The sequence below is a fragment of the Cherax quadricarinatus genome, chromosome 84 (genome assembly GCF_038502225.1).
Source record: "Cherax quadricarinatus isolate ZL_2023a chromosome 84, ASM3850222v1, whole genome shotgun sequence".
NCBI classification, from domain to species: Eukaryota; Metazoa; Arthropoda; class Malacostraca; order Decapoda; family Parastacidae; genus Cherax; species Cherax quadricarinatus.
In genome coordinates this window covers 7810975-7824631 of record NC_091375.1, presented here as the reverse complement: position 1 = coordinate 7824631, position 13657 = coordinate 7810975, and the positions used below count along the sequence as shown (strand labels likewise).

Sequence of the window (13657 nt, the reverse complement as noted above, 5' to 3'; positions counted from 1 at the left end):
GAAGTACTGTGTGTATGCTGGGTTGGGAAAGGTTGTTGCAGATTTGAGTCATAACAGTGATACTAATGTATCTCTGAGAATATAATTATGGAACAAGTGATAACTAACAGGTTTTCTTCTTCAGGTCACCCTGCCTTGGTAGGGGTAGGGAATGGTTGTCAAATATGCAACTAAAGGAATGATCTTAAAAAAGCTCAAGAGAGGCAGTAAAGCATATATACCCATAAAAAAAGTAGACCTTTAAATATAGCAAGTCTTGCTGTCAGCGATGTAATTCAAATTATTATTAGCTGGTAAAATATTTAGACTAACATTGTAAAGCATGTCTAACACTTTTAGAAAAACAGCCAGTGCATACTGTGTTTGTTAAGCTCAATGATTTGGGTTAGAGCTGCAATGAGTGAAAACAGAGCTCTTATATGGCATGAAATGTACTCAGATGTTTGGTAGAAAAGTAATTTAAAGATGCCTTTAAGAGATCTCAAGAAGGAGATAAGGTAAAATGGCTAAATTAAACATGTACATCTAGTATTTGTAAGAGGTAAAAATCTAATTAATATATGAAAATGATTTCAATCAGGTTGATGAGAAAACTTCATGACAAGGAACTTATGTAAGAGCAAGTTATGTCCAAGGTAAGTAAATTAACAAAGACATTCAAGCTATTTGCTTATTTATTTTATTTAAGAATGATTTTATCTTGGTATCTTCCATTCATTTTATTAAAAGATATTACAATTTATTTCCAAAATAATTATGGAGCAATCTTTGCACAGACACTTAACATAGTTAAAGATTATTAAATTATCAGTTGTAAAAATGGCATTAAATAAGAAGATTCAATACAATTACAAAAGTAAAGAAATTTACTGCAGTTTCACTACAATCAAAATATCCAGCAACTTTTAATAAATGTTAAAATATTAGATTATAGGATTTTATACAGCACGAGATTGTGTGAACACGATACAAAACGGCATTACAAACACAAGCATCAATTTCAAGGGTTGTTGTGCCTGGCTGTTAACTACTCTCCAGTCAAGAATGACGAGATAGTCGAAGGTAAAAAAAAAAAAAAACTCAAGGGGGAGTACAGGGTACGTTTTTTTTTACCTGTATATTCTTTCACCAAGATATGTAGAGTAATTATGAAGTTAAATGAGCTGAGAGCAAAAAGTCACTGACAACAGTAGGTGTTACACCTTAGAATAAACAAGAGAGTGTAAGTGTACAAGACCAGCTTGAGTGACTCTTTGCTCTATGGCATATTATTGTTATACTGCTGATTTCACTCTGTAAATACTGTACATATCTTGGTAAAGGAATATACAGGTCAAAAAAAAACTGCCCCCTCCCCCAAGATTGCCTATGCCTATGACTGATTCTTCACAGGAGACTTTAGTTACATCCAGGTACAACAGCCCTTGAAACTGATACCTGCATTCATAATAAATGGGTTACAGAGAATGTGTGAGAGAGAGAGAGAGTACAATGTTACAAAGAATGTGTATAACAGGGCACAAAGTACATTACAAAGCTTTGCAAGAGGAAGACTACTATCTCCTGAAAGTATGAAGCACAGAAAATGTATATATAAAGGAAGGGAAGAAGGAAGTAAGGAGGAAGAGAAAAAGAAGCCTTGTCACTGCAATAATGATGGCAGCAGATGGAAGAAAGGATAGTGATTCTTTGTAATCTCATCAATTCTCAAGTACCATTTGTCTCAAGAACAAAACTGCACCCAGCATTACTTTCCCTTATCTTAAACTTTGAGCTAAGCACCACATTCACTATATATTCTCCACTGACATGTTCCACCCATAGCAAGATTCACAAATTCTGTCTATATTAGAACTGAATATCGAATTGCCATTAAAATTTAAAGAAAAATAATCTTGAAAAATATAATTCAGCACAGCACATACTAACATTCTCTTTATAAAATTAGTAGAAAAACAAAATATTAATTCTACCTACACACCAACCCCCACAAGTCTAAACCAAAACAGTTTCACAGTCACATCAGAAGAAAGAGGATAATCAAAGGTCAGGTAATTCAACTGAAGGAGGGAGAAGAGCTGACAAATGCAATATTATGAAAACTGAGGAAAGATTGGAAGGGAAGACTGGACACAATATAAACTCAGGGGATGGGCTGCAGGTCTCATTCAGAGAGAAAGATCTGGTGTGAGCATAGTGTATAGTATTTCACCAGGGACTTGTATCAACCAAATAACCTCTGCAGCCAATGCTCATCTGGCAAATCTAAGAGTAACCTTCAGGAATCTCATCAGTCATTCTAGACCCTTTATACAATATATGTCAGGTCCATCTTGAAGAATGCAACACCTGCATGGAACCCACATTTGAAAAAAGCATATTAAAAAACTGGAAAAACTGTGGGGGGTATGTGACTAGGTTCATCCCAGAGCTAACCTGGAGTTTACAAGGAGAGAGTTCTGGGGGGGGCCTGAACTACAAGGAAAGACTAATGGAACTGAATCTAAACAACACTGGAGGACAGAAGAACCAGATGAGTTATGATAACATACAAAATACTCAGGGAAACTGCTAGAGCAGACAGGGACAGGATGTTTGAGAGTTCAGCAACAAGTTCTTGGGGTCACAGCTAGAAGCTGAAGACACAGATGTGCCACAGGGATGCCAGGAAGTATTCAGTCTCAGAGCAGTTGGAAAGTGGAATGACCTTGAAGTGGAGGCAGGATCCATATATAGTTTTCACAACAGGTACTATAGGGCTCATAAGGCCAGGAAAAAGTGAATGTGGCAAGTTGAGAGGTGGGGCCAGGAGCTAGAATCCCTACAACCACAAACTGCTAAGTACACAAACTACACACATCCCCACTATCACACACATGCATAAACACAAAGTACTCCCCCACATTAATGCAATACTTCACTTCCAAATAACCAAGCATTTAAGAACTATTATCAATCTTATCACTTGAATAACTTGAAATATTTTAACAAACAATTTATTAAAACAAGCCACTTGTAATGAAATTAAAATGCTAAAAATTCCTTGGATCAAGAGCCCTTCACCTGCATCAAGGTACCTCCATGAATTAAGGCAACAATTCACATGCCATACACTCAGTATATATTGTTCCTGTACTTACAATAATATAACAAGCTAAGTGAATTTATCAGCAGCAGCCATATTTAATATTTAATGATTGTACAGATGAATATAATAGCATGGCACAGTACCAACACATATTTAATGATGTATCAAGACAGGTAATGTCAAGGATAACAAGCACCAACAAGTGTCATTTCCCACCACTTGGTACCCGGGAAGAGAACACATCAGAAAAAGCAAGATAGCTAACAAACAATTCCTTTTGAAAGACTAAACAAGATAAGAATTGAGAAATTAAATAAGTGCAACAGATCAATCACAATTAAAATGTGACTGAAATAATATAATCAAACTAAGCACTAAACCCGAAAAGGTCAGGGTAGGGTGTGCTAAAGAAGGCATATTTAACCCTTTCAGGGTTGAGAGGCTCTCTCCTAAACTTGTTCTCAGGGTTGAAAATTTAAAAAAAAAAAAAAAAAAAATAATAATAATAATAATAATAATAATTATTATTATTTTTTCTTATGAAATGAGAGAGAATCTTTTGCTGATCGTAAGGACACCAAAAGTATGAAATTTGATGGAAAACTCATGGAATTATGCTCTCACAAAGTAAGCGGTCTCAACGATGTTTACACATCGGCAATTTCGTCCACTTTGAGCTCTATTTTTGGCCAATTCCTATGTACCAGTCGACAATAATCATAACTATTTCACTAGACCTCCATTTGTTCTATCGAATGAGTACAAGAAACCACCCATTTACCTATTTCAGCTATCCAATAAAGTGGTCAGAAATTGGCAATTTCACTAATTTCACACAAATTTCAAAAGATGCCAATTTCCAAATAGGGTCCAGAATAAACAAAACAGACATTCCTGCCACTAAAATAACATTTCCTCTGTTCATTAGTCACATCCCCAAGCCCCTCTTACATTTCTTATGCTTTCCACTTTGAATTTTTATTCTCACAAAAAATAGAAGATTTACTGTTATGCAGACTACAGCATTAGTGTAGAAATGGTATAAATAATATCAGTGCACTTGTGAAAGAATATCAGACTCACCAATTGACATGTATTGAACATGTGGCATGATTTGTTTACTTTTGAACATTAGCAAAAATCAAACATTTCTGCTATTTTGAGCTCAATTTCAAGGTACTTTTCATTGTGAAACCAATCACAATCATCTCAGTTCTGTAATATGTCTTCCATTCTATAAAATGAGACCAGGAAAATGAGAATACAACCATAAATACCATATGAAAATACACTACAAAGTCACTGTTTTAAACCAAAAACATGGCAGGAGTTTTTTTTTTTTTTCATTATGCACTGTGTGCTGCAGGATTTTTTTTATACTGTGCACACTTACCACATAGACCCATTCTTTCATATGAAGGCCTACCAGCTTTCTCTCGCTAGATTTGAAGGCGCTAGAATTTACGCGTACTAGTATGGCACCAACCCTAGCGTGCAAGCCGTACTAGTACTACACCAACCCTGAAAGGGTTAAAGGTCAGGAACAAGTATGGGTCAGGAGTGTGCAAGAGTAAAAGTTAGTAGAGGTCAGTAGCGGTAGTGGAGAGAAGTAAAGGTGAAATATAATCAAAGTTGGAGTAATAAATTAGCTTGTTTTAAAGACAAAAAGAGAGTCTGCATCAAAGGTGGAACTTTCAGTGAGGAACTCAGGTAGAGTAAGTGTATTAAGGCAGTGGAGATATCACAAGTGAATTTTGCATGGCTGCTGATAAACAGGACAATCTATCAAGAGATGGCAAACTGACAACACAATCTGGCAATTCTCAGAGTAGTACTGGGCATTTTTTCATGATATCCATGAAAGGTGTGTGGCCAACATGTAGGTAGGAGAGTTTAGTCTCCCAAACACTACAATAGTGGTACGAAGATAACCAGAAACCCAAACATGATTTAACAGAAAGCAATTAATTGTGGGGCAATCAGACCGCTGGTGTTGCCAAAGGTTGCAACGCTGAGAGATTATTGCAAAATAATCCAAGAAAGACTCCTGTACAAAAATGGGAGTTCACAAACTGGTGACCAAGTAGGAGACTCTGCCTGGTCATTAATATGAACATAGTGTCCAGGGACCCAGCAGAAAACGATATGTGTGTGTAAACTAGAAATTTACTAGAACGATGGGATGAGGGAAATCAAATCTCTGGACAGTCTGCAATGCATTGTAGGATTCTGTAAACTCCAAATGATGAGGTGGGCAATGGTGCCATGTATATGATGCCTACGAGAACTGCATACAACTCAGCTGTGAAAATACTGATAGAGCCGAGTAAATGACCTAAGACAATTCTGTATGGAAAAACTACTGCTTACTATACACCTTCAGAGGACTTAGAACTTTCAGTGTAAACTACAGTAGCATCAGCATGAGAATGAAATGGTTAAGAAATAGTGAGAGTGAAGCTATAGCAGGGAACAGTCTTTACACATGAAAGTGGAGAAGAACCAATACAAATCACTAGAACTTTCCAAGGGAGGAGAGAAAAGAAAGATGCAGGATGTACATAAAGAAAAGGTAAATTAAGGGAAGTCAACAGAGTGTAGTGTAAATAGAGTTAAGAGGTGTATTAAATAGGGATGACAATTCATCTGTTACCAAGCTATATGTAAAAGGGTTGCAAAGGTCATGAGAAGAGACAAAATAATGGAGACACTGGGCATCATGATGATCTTGCAATGTTTGCCTATGCATACGAGCTCTTAAGTGGAGAAGACTGAAAAGCTCCTAGATACAAATGTAACCAGTGATGATGAATGGGATCAAATTTAGAAACAGGAATAGGGGAGGCTGCAGAATACAGCTAGTTGCCATAGTCTAATTTTTGATAAGATTAAGGAGGAATGAAGACTAAGAAAAATTTAAATATATCTTGTTCAGGGATACAAGAACAATTCAGGTAGTCTAGTGAGGTATTAGAGACAACAAGGCCTCTTGAAAATTTAATTTGATCATTTTAGTAATGGAAAATGTAAACCCATGAGAAATATGGTCAATAGCACTCTAGAGAGGCTGCTACTAGATGACAGTCAGCACCTGCACAAGCAATACCAAAATCCTCGAGAAAGTGACTACCAAATATTGGATGGAAGGAGAGGCCGCAAGGTCATTGATAACACCATTCATTTTCTGCTTGATAAGAACACAACCTGAGGGACACCTTCAGCCTGGAGAAAGTCAGGGATAAATAAATTATTTGCCCAGACACAAAAATTTCTCTCTGACAAGAAATTCTTAAGAAAAAGTGGCAGATTGCATCCAAAGATCTAAGGAATGAGCTTGGGTCAAGATTTTGTAATGCCAGACAGTGTCATATACTTTTTCAAGATCAAAAAAGACAGTAATAATCGAGTGTTTATTAGCAAAGGCATTACAGACATAGGTATTTAAGTGGAGTAGGTGACAGTGGATCAGCCTCTACGAAATCCAAGTTGACAAGGGAAGAGAGATTATAAATTTCGAAATACCACACCAAACATTGCACTAGTAAGAGTAATGGATTTATAATAGAGGCATTATGGCCCGAAGAACCTGGCTTATGAAAAGGTAGAACAGCAGTGATTTTCCACTGAATAGGAAGAACCCCTTAGAATCAAACAAGTTTGAAGAACCGTTAGAGGATGACGATAATATAATAATTCATGTTAAGCGGTAAACTCATGTGGGTTATTCAGCATAAGACATGGAGCTCGTGCCCCCATCTACTAAGCATGAAAGATGCCCCTCCTATTTACCATCACATAGACAATGACAAGTGCTGTAAGAAGTGATGAAGCATAGATATGAATGCCATCAGGTTCAAGTGCAGATGGACGGCAAGTGGAGAGTGTTGACTCGAGCTTGCGCAGCTTGAAAAGCACATTATAAGTTTCCTAATTGCAAGAAGGAAAATCTAAAAGGTGTTGAATCCCTAGCAATTTTGGAGGAAAGAAGGGAAAAAGATGGAGCTCTTGAGATACACAAATGTTACCCAATTTGTGTTGCAAATACTGACACCAGCAACCATACAAACAGAAGCTGGGTCCAGAGAGCATGTGCCACTCAACTTCTGCACTTTTTCCCAAAATGTTCTCTCAGTAGTGGTGGAAGTGACAGTAGAAGCATTTTTGCTAACAAGTACGTTTTGCTTTTCTAATTGCACAATGGGCAACAGCCTTCAGTTGCTTAAAATGTAGGAGTCAATCTGTGGTTCTATTGTAATGTAGTAATTCCATGCAGCACATTTCAATCACACTTTACAAGCAGGAGACCACCTAGGTGCACATTTCCAAGAATGTCTACCCAAAATTTGGGGAATTGCAATCAAGGCTGCAGTTAAAGCAGAGGATGTAAAAATTTGTAAAAACTTATCTGAAGAGGATGAAGGAGGACCCTCAAGAAAAGAGGTGTGGCAGATAGGAGTAATGAGGGAATAGGGTATATATATGAGAAGATCAGGGAAATGATTGCTGTCATATAGATTGGGGACCACAGATCAATCAAAGTCTTATGGTATTGAAGAAGACCAAATAGAAAGATCTATACAAGAAAGAGTACAAGTGTGATGGCATTTAAAACACAGAGGGAAAGAGAAGAGCCTCCAACTTGTTTCCACAAGTCACATTGAGACCTCCCCAAGGAAATTATTAGAATTAAAATCACCCAACAAAAGGAGTGGCGGAGGCAAGGAAGAAATCAGAAACTTGAAATCAGGACTAGATAACAGGCAAGAAAGAGAGATACATAGAATACACCCATGTACCACTTGCCCAAATAGATGCATGCCACAGTATTATATAGCCGAGTGCAAACAAAAAGCTGAGAATAAGGCATATTAACATGCACATGAAGCATGCACTGATTAAATGTCTGATCGGGAAAAGGATCAAGTGACTGTAATAAAACACAGCTGGAGATTGGGAGGTCAACAGTGGAACATAACTAGATTCTTTTAAGCACACACATACAGGAGAAAACGAGTAATACTCGGAGTCCTTCCTGATTACTGCCATATTTTCCTATATTTCACTTTAAGAAAGCTACCATCAGTAAGTAGGACAGGCAGTATCCACGGCCTAGAATGGTCTGTAAAGTCGATGTGTGGCAGTAGCGGTAAATTAGCAAGAAATAACTTGCTTGAACCTCAAGAAGCAAGATAGTGAAGGAGATGGTGCAGGAGGAAGAAACCACAGAGGGGGACAGGAGAGGTAGCAGCAATAAAGGGGAAAAATGGACGTCCACAACTGCTATTGACATAGGAAAAGATAAGAAGTAGACTCAGAGGTATAAAAAGTTAAACACCGAAGAGTACACTGGTTAGGAGTGCTGATGGCTGCTCTGAGGAAGCTCTGGACTTCAGATATGTTCTGAACCTTGGAGATGTCGATGCAAGACATGAAGGTTTAGCAAGAAAAGGCTGTGTGGATAAAGCAACTTGTGGGGCAAAAGATGTAGGAGTAAGGATAGGAGGAGGATATGAGGTAAGAACATCAGAGGTAAAGACTGCATACAGGATGGACACCAGGTGACTATGAGAGAGGTTACAACAAAGGCTTGAGGGTGTTGAGCAACCCTAGAGTAAGTAAATTGTGGGACTCTTCCCTATCACCAAAGGTGAGAAACAGCCATATAATAAGAGGGGGTCCTCCTTTTCATTCAGAAAACAGATTTTCTGTTCCTGTAAGAAAACCAGGCAACAGCAAGAGTATGTAGGATGAGCTTCTCCAAAGTTAAGGGAAGTGGGAGGCCAGTTGAAAGACAAATTGTTATGGACAGCACCCTAACAGACTGGGCATTCTGCCAAATACCTACACTACTTAGCAGGGTGGGCAAATCACCAGCAATTTCTGCACTCTTGAAGCATAGGAATTAATTTCCAGCAAGCGTGCGTGAGCGTGTTAGATAGGAGTGAATGGAGACGAATGATACTTGGGACCTGACGATCTGTTGGAGTGTGAGCAGGGTAATATTTAGTGAAGGGATTCAGGGAAACCGGTTATTTTCATATAGTCGGACTTGAGTCCTGGAAATGGGAAGTACAATGCCTGCACTTTAAAGGAGGGGATTGGGATATTGGCAGTTTGGAGGGATATGTTGTGTATCTTTATATGTGTATGCTTCTAAACTGTTGTATTCTGAGCACCTCTGCAAAAACAGTGATAATGTGCGAGTGTGGTGAAAGTGTTGAATGATGATGAAAGTATTTTCTTTTTGGGGATTTTCTTTCTTTTTTGGGTCACCCTGCCTCGGTGGGAGACGGCCGACTTGTTGGGGAAAAAAAAAAAAAAAAAAACTTGTAAGTGCTGTCCAGAGATAGATAGATAGATATAGATTATACACACACACACACACACACACACACATATACAGTGGACCCCTGCATAACGATATTAATCCGTTCCTGAGAGCTCATTGTTATGCGAAATTATCGTTATGCGAATGAATTTTCCCCATAAGAAATAATGGAAATCAAATTAATCCATGCAAGACACCCCAAAGTATGAAAAAAAAAATTTTTACCACATGAAATATTAATTTTAATACACACAAACTGAAAAAGGCATGCACAATTATATGACCTTTACCTTTATTGAAGATCTGGTGATGATTGATGGGATGGGAGGAGGAGAGAGTCTTAGTGTTTAGAAGGGGAATCCCCTTCCATTAAGACTTGAGGTGTCAAGTCCTTTTCTGGGGTTACTTCCCTTCTTCTTTTAATGCCACTAGGACCAGCTTGAGAGTCACTGGACTTCTGTCGCACAACATATCTGTCCATAGTGGCCTGTACCTCTCGTTCCTTTATGACTTCCCTAAAGTGTTTCACAACATTGTCAGTGTAATAGTCACCAGCACGGCTTGCAATAGCTGTGTGAGGGTCATTTTCATCCATAAAGATTTGCCCTTTCAGCCACACTGCACAGATTTCCTTAATCTTTGTAGTAGGCAACTTCTTCAATTTCTCTCTCCCCTCCTCCGAACCAGTTTCCTCAAGTCTGGCCTCTTGCTGTTGAAGTTGATCTAGCAGCTCATCAGTGGTTAGTTCTTCATTGTCCTCCTCCACCAACTCTTCCACATCATCCCCACTAACCTCCAACCCCAAGGACTTTCCCAATGCCACAATGGATTCCTCAACTGGCATACTCCTCTCAGGGTTAGCCTGAAACCCTTCAAAATCCCTTTGGTCTACATATTCTGGCCACAGTTTCTTCCAAGCAGAGTTCAAGGTCCTCTTAGTCACTCCCTCCCAAGCCTTACCTATAAGGTTTACACAATTGAGGATATTAAAGTGCTCTCTCCAAAACTCTCTTAGAGTCAATTGAGTTTCTGAGGTCACTACAAAGCACCTTTCAAACAGAGCATTTGTGTACAGTTTTTTGAAGTTTGCAATAACCTACTGGTCCATGGGCTGCAGGAGAGGAGTGGTATTAGGAGGCAAAAACTTCACCTTAATGAAGCTCATGTCCCCATAAAGTCGCTCTGCCACGTCTGTAGGATGACCAGGGGCATTGTCTAACACCAGGAGGCACTTAAGGTCTAATTTCTTTTCAGTTAGGTAATCTTTCACATTGGGGGCAAATGCATGGTGTAACCAGTCATAGAAAAAGTCCCTAGTGACCCATGCCTTACTGTTTGCCCTCCACAGCACACACAAATTAGCCTTGAGGATATTCTTTTGCCTGAACGCTCTGGGAGTTTCTGAGTGATACACTAATAAAGGCTTCACTTTGCAATCACCACTAGCATTGGAACACATCAACAGAGTAAGCCTGTCTTTCATAGGCTTATGTCCTGGGAGTGCCTTTTCCTCCTGAGTAATGTAGGTCCTGCTTGGCATTTTCTTCCAAAACAGGCCTGTTTCATCACAATTAAACACTTGTTCAGGTTTCAGTCCTTCACTGTCTATGTACTCCTTGAATTCCTGCACATATTTTTCAGCTGCTTTGTGGTCCAAACTGGCAGCCTCACCATGCCTTATCACACTATGTATGCCACTACACTTCTTAAATCTCTCAAACCAACCTTTGCTGGCCTTAAATTCACTCACATCATCACTAGTTGCAGGCATTTTTTTAATTAAATCCTCATGCAACTTCCTAGCCTTTTCACTTATGATCACTTGAGAGATGCTATCTCCTGCTATCTGTTTTTCATTTATCCATACCAATAAGAGTCTCTCAACATCTTCCATCACTTGCGATCTCTGTTTCGAAAACACAGTTGAACCTTTGGCAAGAACAGCTTCCTTGATTGCCGTTTTGTTGCCCACAATAGTAGCGATGGTTGATTGGGGTTTATTATACAACCTGGCCAGCTCGGAGACACGCACTCCACTTTCATACTTATCAATGATCTCTTTCTTCATCTCTATAGTAATTCTCACCCTTATTGCTGTACGGTTGGCACTAGAAGCTTTCTTGGGGCCCATGGTCACTTATTTTGCAGATAAAATCACCAAAAACACTGTAATAATACGAAATGTTTCGATTGTATGCTTGGATGTTACCGCGGAGGCTGGCTGGTAAACAATGCCACCGGTGGAACATGTGAGGCTGGCTCAGGCCGCACATTAGACGCGTCTCGGACGAACAGCGTTGAGCGGGTTTTTTAGCGGCATGCGAGGCAAAATCTTAGCGATAAAATGTATCGGCATGCGGATTTAACGTTATGTAAGGCCAACGGTATGCGGGGGTCCACTGTATATATATATACATACAGTGGACCCTCGACCAACGATGGCATCGTCTAACGTTAAATCCGACTAGCGATACATTTTAACGCAAAAATTTTGCCTTGACTAGCACTAAAAAACTCGACCAACACGATTCGTTCCGTCTGAGATGCGTCCACTTGTGGCCAGTGTTTACAAGCCAGCCAGCCACCGCGGTCCCATCCAAACATACAATCGGAACATTTCGTATTATCAGTGTTTTTAGTAATTGCACCTGCAAAATAAGTCACCATGGGCCCCAAGAAAGCTTCTAGTGCCAACCCTACAGCAAAAAGGGTGAGAATTACTATGGATATGAAGAAAGAGATCATTGCTAAGTATGAAAGTGGAGTGTGTGCCTCCGAGCTGGCCAGGTTGTACACAAAACCCCAATCAACCATCACTACTATTGTGGCCAAGAAATCGGCAATCAAGGAAGCTGTTCTTGCCAAAGGTGCAACTATGTTTTCGAAATTGAGATCGCAAGTGATAGAAGATGTTGAGAGACCGTTATTGGTGTGGATAAACAAAAAACAGATAGCAGGAGATAGCATCTCTCAAGCAATCATATGTGAAAAGGCTAGGAAGCTGCACGAGGATTTAATTAGAAAAATGCCTGCAACTAGTGGTGATGTGAGTGAATTTAAGGCCAGCAAAGGTTGGTTTGAGAGATTTAAGAATCGTAGTGGCATACATAGTGTGATAAGGCATGGTGAGGCTGCCAGTTTGGACCAAAAAGCAGCTGAAAAATATGTGCAGGAATTCAAGGAGTACATAGACAGTGAAGAATTGAAGCCTGAACAAGTGTTTAATTGTGACACTGACAATGTTGTGAAACACTTTAGGAATGTCATAAAGGAACGGGAGGTACAGGCCTCTATGGACAGATATGTTGTGCGACAGAGGTCCAGTGACTCTCAAGCTGGTCCTAGTGGCATTAAAAGAAGAAGGGAAGTAACCCCGGAAAAGGACTTGACACAAAGTCCTAATGGAAGGGGATTCCCCTTCTAAACACTAACACCATCCACTGTCTCCCCTCCTCCCATCCCATCAATCATCACCAAATCTTCAATAAAGGTAAGTGTCATGTAATTGTACATGTCTTCTTCAGTTTGTGTGTATTAAAATTAATATTTCATGTGGTAAAAATTTTTTTTCAATACTTTTGTGTGTCTTGCACGGATTAATTTGATTTCCATTATTTCTTATGGGGAAAATTAACTCGACTAACGATAATTTCGATTAACGATGAGCTCTCAAGAATGGATTAATATCGTTGGTCGAGGGTCCACTGCGTGCGTGAGCGTGTTAGATAGGAGTGAATGGAGACGAATGGTACTTGGGACCTGACGATCTGTTGGAGTGTGAGCAGGGTAATATTTAGTGAAGGGATTCAGGGAAACCGGTTATTTTCATATAGTCGGACTTGAGTCCTGGAAATGGGAAGTACAATGCCTGCACTTTAAAGGAGGGGTTTGGGATATTGGCAGTTTGGAGGGATATGTTGTGTATCTTTATATGTGTATGCTTCTAGACTGTTGTATTCTGAGCACCTCTGCAAAAACAGTGATAATGTGCGAGTGTGGTGAAAGTGTTGAATGATGATGAAAGTATTTTCTTTTTGGGGATTTTCTTTCTTTTTTGGGTCACCCTGCCTCGGTGGGAGACGGCCGACTTGTTGAAAAAAAAAAAAAAAAAAAAAAAAAAAAAATTATATATATATATATATATATATATATATATATATATATATATATATATATATATATATATATATATATATATATATATTTATTTATTTATTTATTTATTTATTTATTTATTTTAA

The 13657-nt window shown here is 38.9% G+C and overlaps 1 protein-coding gene across 27 annotated transcripts in view; it reads right to left on the bottom strand.

Annotated features, from left to right (window-relative positions):
- The window catches only part of sw (short wing), a 187712-nt gene that overhangs the window by 80767 nt on the left and 93288 nt on the right, over positions 1 to 13657 (bottom strand). The window lies entirely within an intron of this gene.